The sequence below is a fragment of the Chiroxiphia lanceolata genome, chromosome 5 (genome assembly GCF_009829145.1).
Source record: "Chiroxiphia lanceolata isolate bChiLan1 chromosome 5, bChiLan1.pri, whole genome shotgun sequence".
Taxonomy (NCBI): Eukaryota; Metazoa; Chordata; class Aves; order Passeriformes; family Pipridae; genus Chiroxiphia; species Chiroxiphia lanceolata.
In genome coordinates this window covers 64,657,872-64,668,220 of record NC_045641.1, presented here as the reverse complement: position 1 = coordinate 64,668,220, position 10,349 = coordinate 64,657,872, and positions in this window count along the sequence as shown.

Genomic DNA, 10,349 nt, shown 5'->3' with positions numbered 1-10,349 from the left:
TCTCTTTATACAAGCAGAACAACCTCTAGGGGAGAACTGTCTCGTCTTCAGAAATAAAAACAACAGGGGAACCATGCAAGCCATAGAGCCCTATTCAGGCTTGCTATTCAATTCAATATTCAACTCAAATCCTGTAAGATTTTGATTCCTCTTTTGGACTTAATGGAGACTGGCAGTTTTGGTAGTAGGTTTCATTGTACAAATTGAAATATCCAGTGTCTGCTCAGACAGGGAAACATAGTTTCATGGAAAATTATTTTACCAGTGCCTGAGTTTAAAAGCCCCTCAGCTTCACTCATACATAGACATTTCAGTTGATTTTGACAAAAAGAGTATGCTAACAGTAAAGCAAAATATGACATGACCATGTGTGTACTCACTTACTTTGTAACCTGAAACTTATGAATCTTTCAATAAAATAGAAATCCCAAACCAAAGATCTTAACTCTGGCCTTCAGTTTGCAATACAAGGATTTGGCCTATGGATTCAGTTTATAGTTGGTATAATTTATCCATGTACTGGGTCAGTGGAAGACAGCATCCATCCTGTAGAGGAGCCTCCTGGTTGCACAAAGCATGTGGGATGCATTACTAGATACAGAAGTGCATGAAAACTCCAGCTGCTGCCCTGCCAGGTAGTCCCAACACTAGTTCTGGAAATGCAGCTCTTAAAATGCCCACAGCACCTTCCTACAGAGACATCTTTGCCTCCCCTTTTATGATTAAAAATACCAATGGCCAGGAGCACACCTGAGGAAGGCCCAGAATGCACCTTTTAGCTGTTCGCCTGCACGATCCCAGATACCCCTGAGCACAGCTGCCAAGATGATAATCACTTTCAGCCAGTGACATTTTTCATGAATGCCACAGTTTGAGAGGAGCATATTTTGTGATCTGCTATCCTTCCCTCCCCTATCTGTCAGAAGTTGGTTATAATCAATTGGCATTCATACAACCCGTCTTCTAACCAGCCAAGGATCTTTAAAATAGCTTCACCTACTTCTGTTCTTGTTTTTCAGAGAAGGGTTTTTAGAGCCAAAGGAGCTGTCATTTCTCACTCCAGGTCACACAGGAAACAGTGACAGAAATGCTGCTGGAACTGAGCATGAATCCTGTTGGTTACTTTCCTAGGCTGGGTTTTCCTCTGTGCTTACCTTAAGCATTTTTTCTCCTCCCATTTCTGTCTGACATCCTTTACTAGAAATTTGCTAATCTCAGGATTATGCAAGGGAGCATATTTTCGGTCATAGGATGCTCACATGCTTCACAGACCAGGGTGAATTCGAGCTCTATTGCACACTTGTTGCCTGATACACACGAACACACACACACAAGCACTGGCTGGGCGTTGTTCATCACAGAATTCATTACACCAAGAGGGGTGAAGATGATTTTGTGAATTACAGTAACAGACAAGATTGCACTTACCACCTCTGTGGAATAAATGCATCCAAAAAAAGTAATTCCTTTTGCTTCCAAAATAACCTTCGTCTACGTGCATTGTTCTCTGATGAGCTGTGTCACCACAGAAATGGTAATCCTGCCACTTGTCAGAGAGCTGCTTTTTAGGAAAACAGTGGGTGAGGCGGGTAAACAGGTTGTAGAGGAAGGTAACGTGAGAGTAGGAGGGTGATTAGTTTTCAATGCCATTCCAACTATTTAGCAACTAAATAGATTACAACTGTAAACAAAGGAAGCTGAAATAGGCTAAGATAGCTTTTGCAAGAGATGTTAAACGCTCCTGAGTAACACGCCATGGCTGGCTATAAACCACAGACTAATATTTAATTATTCTGAAAGTGGTGAGCCTCCCAATAGGCCAGGAGCAGCTTACCTACTGTAAGCAATGTTAAAACTCACTACTTCGTGACTGATGCTATTTAGGGCTCCTATGAATCTTCCTTAGTCTCTCTTCCTCTTGTCCAGTGCCTGTTGTTGATCCTTCTCCCCCCGTCCCTTTAAAATTCACTGTCTGCTTCCTTATGGCTCCCTCTTATCTCACAGTCACTTTTCCTTTTAGAAGCCTCCTTGCTCAAAAAGGAAATTTAATTAATCAGCTGCATGAAGGCCTTTACTATGAAAGTATCAGTATGAATCTATGAAAGAGAAAAGGAAATTCCAGATATAAACAGCTGGTGTCTGGGTGAGAAGGACTTCAGGAATATTGTAGTTGGAGAGTCCTTGCTGTGAACTCTTGGATTTGCTCTTTGTCTGCAAGCCTGGCTTCTAATCCCTGCCCTAGGTTTACAAATACCAGCCCTGTTTCTGGCTTGGAGGATGAATACAATAGGATTTTATTGTAGATTTTTTTTTTTCCTGAACAAAAGTCCATACCAGAGACCTTCTGTTTTTTCCAAACTTTTCAGTTTGCCTTGAGGTCAGTTAAAAGACAAAATGCAAACACCCCCCCCAACATTCACACTGATTCAGAACCCCCTAATTAGTATGACAGAGCCTTGAGTGAGGGGTTTGCTTTTATATGCCCAATAGATCATTTCTGCAGGTTCCAGAGTGCCACTTGACTTCTTGTTTCTATCTTGATTTCATCCTTGTGGCCTGACATTCTCTCTTATGGCTTTCTTTCCTACTATGACTCTTCTGCACAGTGCCCTGAACTTGGTGCCAGCAGGAGGCTAAACCACAGGTTTCCTGCTCAGGAGCTCACCCTGTATTCCAGCACATGCTGGGACAGTCCTGTGCTCAGCTGTACTGCAGGCCCTGGCCCTTCCCCTACAGCAGAATATCACAACAGGTGTTTCAGCTACATGGTCAGAAGAGAAAACCAGCCCATTTAAACCAATCCAAACCTGAAGCTGTTTTTTACTAGTGAAACTTTATCAATAACAGCTCTTCACATAAACATTTTCAGAAATAGAGCACTAGTTTACTCATCTCTACTTTGTGTTGTCTGCAGAGAAGCAGTTCTGTCAGAATAGAAAAATAAACCAAAAAGGATAAAAAAATACTTTTCTGAATGAACCTAATTTTTTTTTTTTTTTTGGCAAAAGATTTGTAGTCAAGCCTTACGTTCCAGAATGACTAAGAGTGAATGGATGGTGGGACACCTGTTCTCCTTGAAAGCTTTTGTGTTCCGCTGTGTGACCTGGGGAAGCCGGATCATCAGTCACATGGCACATGTTTAAAAATATTATTGAAATGGAACTCTTTTAAAAAACAGAGGTTAGGCTTTGGCTGGTTTTTTTCTGTTCGTTTTTTGGGTGGGGTTTTTTGTGACATACATTTTATTTTTGGGTTTTGTTGGGTTTTTTGGTGGTGGAAACTGAGTTCCAGAGAAGCTATTTAAGGACAGATATAAGTGCTATTGACTTTCAGTTTGATAGCAGGTATGTAATTGCTTTTGAATAGTTGCATCACTTACGTGACAATTAGGATCCATATATTTAACATGTGTGCTAAGTTTTGCTCTTCCGCAGAGAGAGGGCTCTGGATTTTTTGGATGCTGAAATCATCATGTAGAAATGTGTTAGAAATATGTAAGCCTTTGACTTGATGAGCTGTGATCTGATTCTCACTGAGGTGCAGCATATGAAACCTCTGAAAGCTTTAGACATCTTTGTGTGTTGATACATTTTTCTACTTCATGTTACTGATATCTGACACTTCCTATAGCTAGATGACATTTGCATATTGTATATAATTATTGTTCATGTAATATTGTCACATTTCTGACTTAAATGGATCATTATATAAAGTTATAAAGTTCCACGAACTAGCTCTGCAGTGAAAAACACCCTGATATAAATTATGGCATACTTATTATGCGTTTCTTATACTGTGGGCTAATTTTCATTCCACAGAAGCATATGAACACAGTGAGAAAGTAATGTTTCTTGTTTGGGTTTTTTTTTTCCCTCTCTTGCTATTATTTATAATTTTTAATGCCATGTCTTACATCCTGTTTCACAACAAGAATCAGATGTACTTGTTTAACTGTTAAGGAAGACTGAGCAATTTGATCACAAATGAGGGCAGTTCTGATTAGATACACTAAGAAAATAAAAGACAAAACCCGGTCTCCTCTCTCCTGGATGCAACCTGACTGCCAGAGTAGTTCCCACAGTACTACACAGATAGCTAGGTTCATTTTGGAGCATCCAGCTGTGAGGTGACACACTTAATGCACCAGTGATCTGATCCAGTATAGAAAATCTTTGGGGCCTGATTCTCTGGTGCCTCTCACCTTGTGCAGTCATTTGTAGTGAACAACCTGAATGTCTACACACTGGAAAAGCAGAATATAAAATATTTTGCGCTGCTTATCCTTCACTGAATACCTGTAACCACACGAGCAAGTGTGAGGTGAAACAGGCTTTGAGTTCTCTAAGGGCATATTGCTTATATGGTGTTGTTTTATTTTCTCTAAAGGTAAAATATAAAGAGTTTGAGCCTTCTGGGCAGTGATCTTATGAGCATTCCTATAGGATCCTTTCAGAGCAACCGAACACACACACTTCATGAAAACATGCACACTTTTCAGAAAAATGTGCAGGCCCAATAGCTAAAACACAGGTTAGGACAAGTGCTAAACGTGAGCTTTTCCTCAGAAATTCAGATGTTGCTGGTTTAAGGGGTTGTTTTCCTAGCCTAGCAATCATTTCACAAAAGGAGCTCCAATGCCAATTTTAAATCAATGATTGCCCTGTTACAAACACAAATGACATTTCATTGCAGTGCAACCTCCTCAGCATTCTGTTTTTTATGATAGTAATTTAGGGGTATTAGTTACTCCACAAAAGATGGCAGTGCAAGAAGACAGCTTTGCATGAAAAATGTTGTTGCGAAAATTTTATGTGCTCTATGATTTTTCAAACAATGATCATAAATTAAGAGAACAAACTTCGTAGTAAGGAAAAGTATTTTTGGCTGAGGATTTGGCCATTTCTTTACCTAATTCTTGTTTGTTGTTATGTATACTTGCTTTTTTTGAGGGTTCTATTTATTTCATACGTGCTGGAGAATAAACCTACAGCAGTGCGCTACATTTTAAACAGGGTCACACCATTTCCCCCCCTATTTATTTTAATATTAATTACTGCACCTAAATATATATATATATTAAAAAAAAGCTCTATCTTGTGGCACAAAGGTTGATTATATTCAAAATTAGAGGCTTTTGGCAATGACAGGAAATTGAGTCATTTTTTCTGTCCTTTTACAGCAATTTTTTTTCTTTTGTTTTTGTTTAAGGAGCACAGTAGAGATACTGATCTTAATAAAACAGTATATACAAATCCCTGTTCCTGTGCTACTGATAAGACACTAACTGCACAGTCCTGCTAAAACTTAACTCACAGGAACTGGCCTCTATTTTCAGAAGTCACAGATTATTTTGATTACCTCCCTTTTCCAGTCAATCACCAGTTTTAGAAAATGGGGCTAGATTTAAAAAACGAAAGACACCTGCTTTTGGAAAGCTCCGTGCCACCTGAGGTGCCACAATTTCTTCAACTCTCGCAGTGCCTGAAACTGCTTGAAATGGTTTTGAAAACTTTGTTGCAGCCTTTGCTTGAATTTAATGCGCACGCTGAGCACAACGTTGCACCATGCTGATATACCTGGATTACTTCAGGGTCTGGAAGTTCCACGTTTGCACTGTCCTAATGGTCTGCCCCGACTAATTAGCCCTAAGTGACCCCCACTGAGCCATGCAAGGCACATTCCTAGTGGCCTCCATACCTAAGCAAGCAACACCACATGGTTTCTCATCCTGCAAGTGCTTCCTCCACCTCCAGTGGAGGCTCCATGGAAAACACTATTAATTAACGTGGTGGTGGGGTAAACAGCCAAGAAAGAAAGGGGACAGCCAGAATATATGCATGAGACTGCCAGCTGCAGTCCTGGATGGGTTCTCTCACTTCTGGCAGGCATGAAAGTAAAGGTAAGCTTTGGGTGTCTCTCTGTTTTAGAGAATCTTAATCCTCTCCTCCCGTATCATGGCTAATGATCTTGGGATGCTGTCACTTGATCAGGTATCCTGGCATAAAGAAAGGTATGTTCTTCTATTAAGCTATAGTCAGGGGAGGCATAAACTCTTTTGATGGCCTTCGTAGCACCACAAGTCAGAGGTAGGCTGAAAAGTTGGAAGTGGAACACATGAGAATATCCATTTTTATTCATCTGTTGGAATTGATGAAATTTTTTTTTAAATGTTCAGTGTGGACTAAGGGTGAAATTAAAAAGAAATCTGGAATGTTGCAACTGGATTCTTGCCTAGAAAAGAAGCAAACCTGAACGAAGTGTTGCAGGGTTTAGGTCCTCCTTTTTCCTGGGGAAGGGTTGAAGGGTTGGCTTCAGCTGTGAGCTCGTTGTAAGAGAGATTAGGGAGGATCTGTCCTAAATTGTAGCTTTGTAATCCCTGCACTGGGTCCGCTTAACTGCCTGACATGTGAAAATATTGTGTTAATGAAGTTCCAGCCTGCTCCTTAAATCCATCCTTGTGACTGTCTTTATTCATCTGCGTGTCCTGATGGATTATGCTTATTTTTATATATGTGAGTAATCTCACTGAAATCTAAGGGTTACTAACAGTAGCATGATAGATGAGTGTTGCTTGGGCCTTTAATCCATTATTGAAGCTTAAAGCTGTTTACAGATTCTTGTAATATTTAATTTTTGCTCAGCACGGACAACTCAGAGCAAGTATCTTAACTTTTTCAGCTGGCTTCCTTCTCTCTTTATCATTCCACGCGCCTGCAATAGTTTAAATTACAGAACACCACACTGACATTTAATTTAATCAACATTTCCTGTTTCTTTTAGATTTTGTACGCACCTTCTACTAAAAATAAATATATTCCTTATTTAGCTAATAGGACCTAAATGCGGGATCCAAACTGCTCAGTTGCTCTGCTGAAACACGACTCTACCGTTTAATTTGAGGAACCAGCTAACATGAAACTGGATAGAGAGCCCTATTCAGGGACACAATGGCAGCATGTTTTATGTTTCCTAGGAAGTTATCTGAATGTCTCTTTGAAATATCATAGGTGGGATTCTCTATTGCCTCGGGGGGAACGGAGGTAGGACCTGCACAGAACCACACTGCTTTAACAGAAGTAACAGAGGCTTTTCCTACTAGCAGAAATCAGTGAAAGTATCACCCTGATTTTATTATGGAGAAGCAGATAAGCCATGCTGAATGTAAAAGACGAGAGTGGTACTTTGACTGATTAGGACCACATAAGGGTGTTCTTGTGCTGATGCACTCTGATAGGAAAACAGATGTTTGTAAGTTCCTAAGTGGTTTCTTCATTTTGATATGGCTTTAAGGTTATCTCAGTACCTCAATAATTGGATTACTTTGGCATAAAGATAATGTTGTTTTATAGGACCCAGGCTTTGTTCTTCACTGTTGCCATTTGTACCTCTGAGAGGTAGTAACGAACCATTTCCATATCAGGAAGGTGGCATTTCACACCAGCTCATGTGAAAATGAGCGTGCCAAGACTCAGTGGAGTAGAAAAACAGAGCTCTGAAATTTCTAGGAGGACGAGGCAAAGTGTATGAAGTATCTTGTGAAGAGCAGTAGTGAAGGGACAAAGTCAGGTAGAACAGCTCTGTGTGAGCAGAGAGAGATCTACCTGTACGTTTTTTCCCTTAATAACATGCCTAAGATGCTAATTGTTGAACTTACAGGTAGAGATATGGGGGGAAACTTTGTGAAAGTGGAGCTGTGTATAAACCACCTTCCCCAAGTGTAAATTGATTTCTAGGTGCACACTGCTCACGGTAAAGGTGGGTGACACCTTTCATTGAAACACAGTCACGTTCCATGCATGCTAGAGCAGAACCAGGCTCAAGCCACGCTTCCCTGGTGTTGGGAAACTGAGAGTTAGTTATCCAGAGCTTTGCAAATTTCAAATTTAAAATAGGTAGCAATTTTTGCATGGCAGCCTATTTTTCGTTGGGTAAGTTGCACTGAAAATTTTGTTTCATGCTTTCTTTAGTTATTCAGGGTGGAAAGTAGCTTGAAGCTGTGCTCCCAGCTGTGTCCAGCCCATGTGTGCTAACATTCAACATCCTGTGTGCTCAAATACGCAGAGCTAAATAAGGAGATGTCTCTAGGTTCTACTAAAAAGCATTTAGTTGACTGTAAATGCTGAAATGAGTCAATGCAGAAATGGTGACATCCTTCCTTTAAATTAAAAAAAAAACAAACACAACAAACCTCTGCAATAAATAGTAAAAACTAAATTATTATTGGCATTCACAGTTGTTTTAAAAAGTGTTTGGAAATAGGATGCTAGAGTCTTTGAGGAATGACCTATCTCCATTATTCAAGAGAAACTCAAATGCAGCTACTCCCAGTCCAATAGGGGTTCTTTTTTCTTTTCTTTTTTTTTTTTTTGTAATTCTCTTTTCCACTGAACACCTTAATCCTATTGTAGAAGTAGAAAAATACAGCTCCTGTGGAGAATATAATACAATCTCACACCATTGTGCTTTTGATCTTAAATAAAATGCAACCGCATTTGGCTTTTTCTCTTCGCACCAGATTAGTTTTGGACCCAACCACCCTTATTCCTTTCTTGTGTTGAACTGCAAGGAACTTCATCATGACTGTAAGGAGTTCTCATAAAGCAAGTAGTGAAGGAGGAGGGGGCACTGCTTATGCAAAAAACAATGGGTGGGAAGCGTATCAAAAGAAAAGCACTCTGAAAGATGTGGGGAGAACACAACATACCCTGTCAGCCCAACCCAGGCAATTTTGGCTGTTGGTCCCCAGGTTTGAGATTACCTGAGATAGAGCAGAGCTACATGCCCAACATATTTGATTACCTATGCCAGCAGTGGGGGTCACCAGCCATCAGAAATGGTGTTTTCATGAGCAGGTGGGGACTGAAGACTTGTGGCTTTGACAGTCAGTACTGGAGAATTTGTGCAGAATTTGGTGACTGGGACGGTGCACTATGAAACTTTACCATTTAGCGCGTGGGCACCTTTCTCAAATGTCTCAATTTAATCCAGATAAGGCAAGGTTTTGGTGGTTTGGTGTTTGGGTTTCTTGGATATGACTGGTCCCCTTGGCTCACTGCAGGTCCTGAAGGCTGTGCTGCCTCCCGGGCACCTCAGGCTGCACCGTGCCAGAAATGCTGCTGCAGAGCTCAGGAGTCCTATTCCTCTCTCAGCCTGGCTTTTTCTCCTGTAAGAGGAATTACAGGGCTGGCTGGGAGAGCTGATGCTTGCACCTATGCAGCGCAAGCCAGCCTCGTGCCAGGCAGCAGGGTGTTAGATCTGCCCTGCTCCCATCCCACCCACAGGACTCCCGTGGGAGTTCCTGCCACAGAGGTAGGGAGGAAGCCAAGAAAGAAACATTCCTCCAGCTCTTTTCTTTTTTTCTCCTTTTCCCGTCAGGGTTACCACCCTCTCTCACCACTCCTACGGAGAGGTCTGAAATCTCACTGAATCAGCAGTTGTGAATATTATCTGTGCTGTTAATGGTTTGCATCTTTTTGCATGAAAGGGTAAAATCACTTAGGGACACACACACACACACACTGAAAAGATCATATACAGTAACGCATCCAAGCAGGAGAAAAAAAAAAAAAGGTTGTAACGTTCATGAATTCCAGATGATGACTTTTTAAATCCCCGAGAAGGCAGTGAAATTGTTTGATTGTTCTTGTTAATTATTGGCCTTGTCCCAGTATCAAATATTTGTAGAAGATAAGACTTCCCTCGTGGAGATGAATAATAACCGAACTTGCTCTTCTTTGAGCAATTTGGCTCCGGGTGCGGATTTCTGCTTTTCCCACTCTCAGGCTCGAACCCCGTCCAGCCGGCTGCGGCGCTTCAGAAAAGCACGTGTACAAAACGCTCAATTAAAAATAAAAGACCCCGTAAGTAAACAAGGGAGAGAGCGAGAGGCAGACCTCGTACTTGCAGAGCGTGACTTTATTAGCGGCGGCGGCTCAAACCCCTCCCGGCCCGGGGCTGCGGCCGCCGATCCCCCGCGCCCCGGGGCCCGTCGCACCCCTCGGCACAGGACTGGATCCCCAGCAGCCGGGTTAGGGACAGGCAGAGCAAGCGGCTGTCGAGAGGAAAACACAACTTTCCACACACCCACCCACGCGTACCCCCCAGCCGGGCGCGGAGCCCCGGGAGCGCCGGCCGGGTCCCTGCGGGGCCAGCCCAGGACAGGGCTGCGCTCCCCCGAGGAGCGGCGGGGGTGCTAGCGGAGAGCAGCAGCAGGAGGAGGAGGAGGAGGTAACCGCGGGGTCCGGGGCAGAGGCGGACAGCGGAGACAGGGCGTTCGCTCCCCGCCTGCCTGGGGGAGCGGTGACACGGCGGGGGCTGCCCCGGCCCCTCCGCCCCGAGCAAGGGCTCCA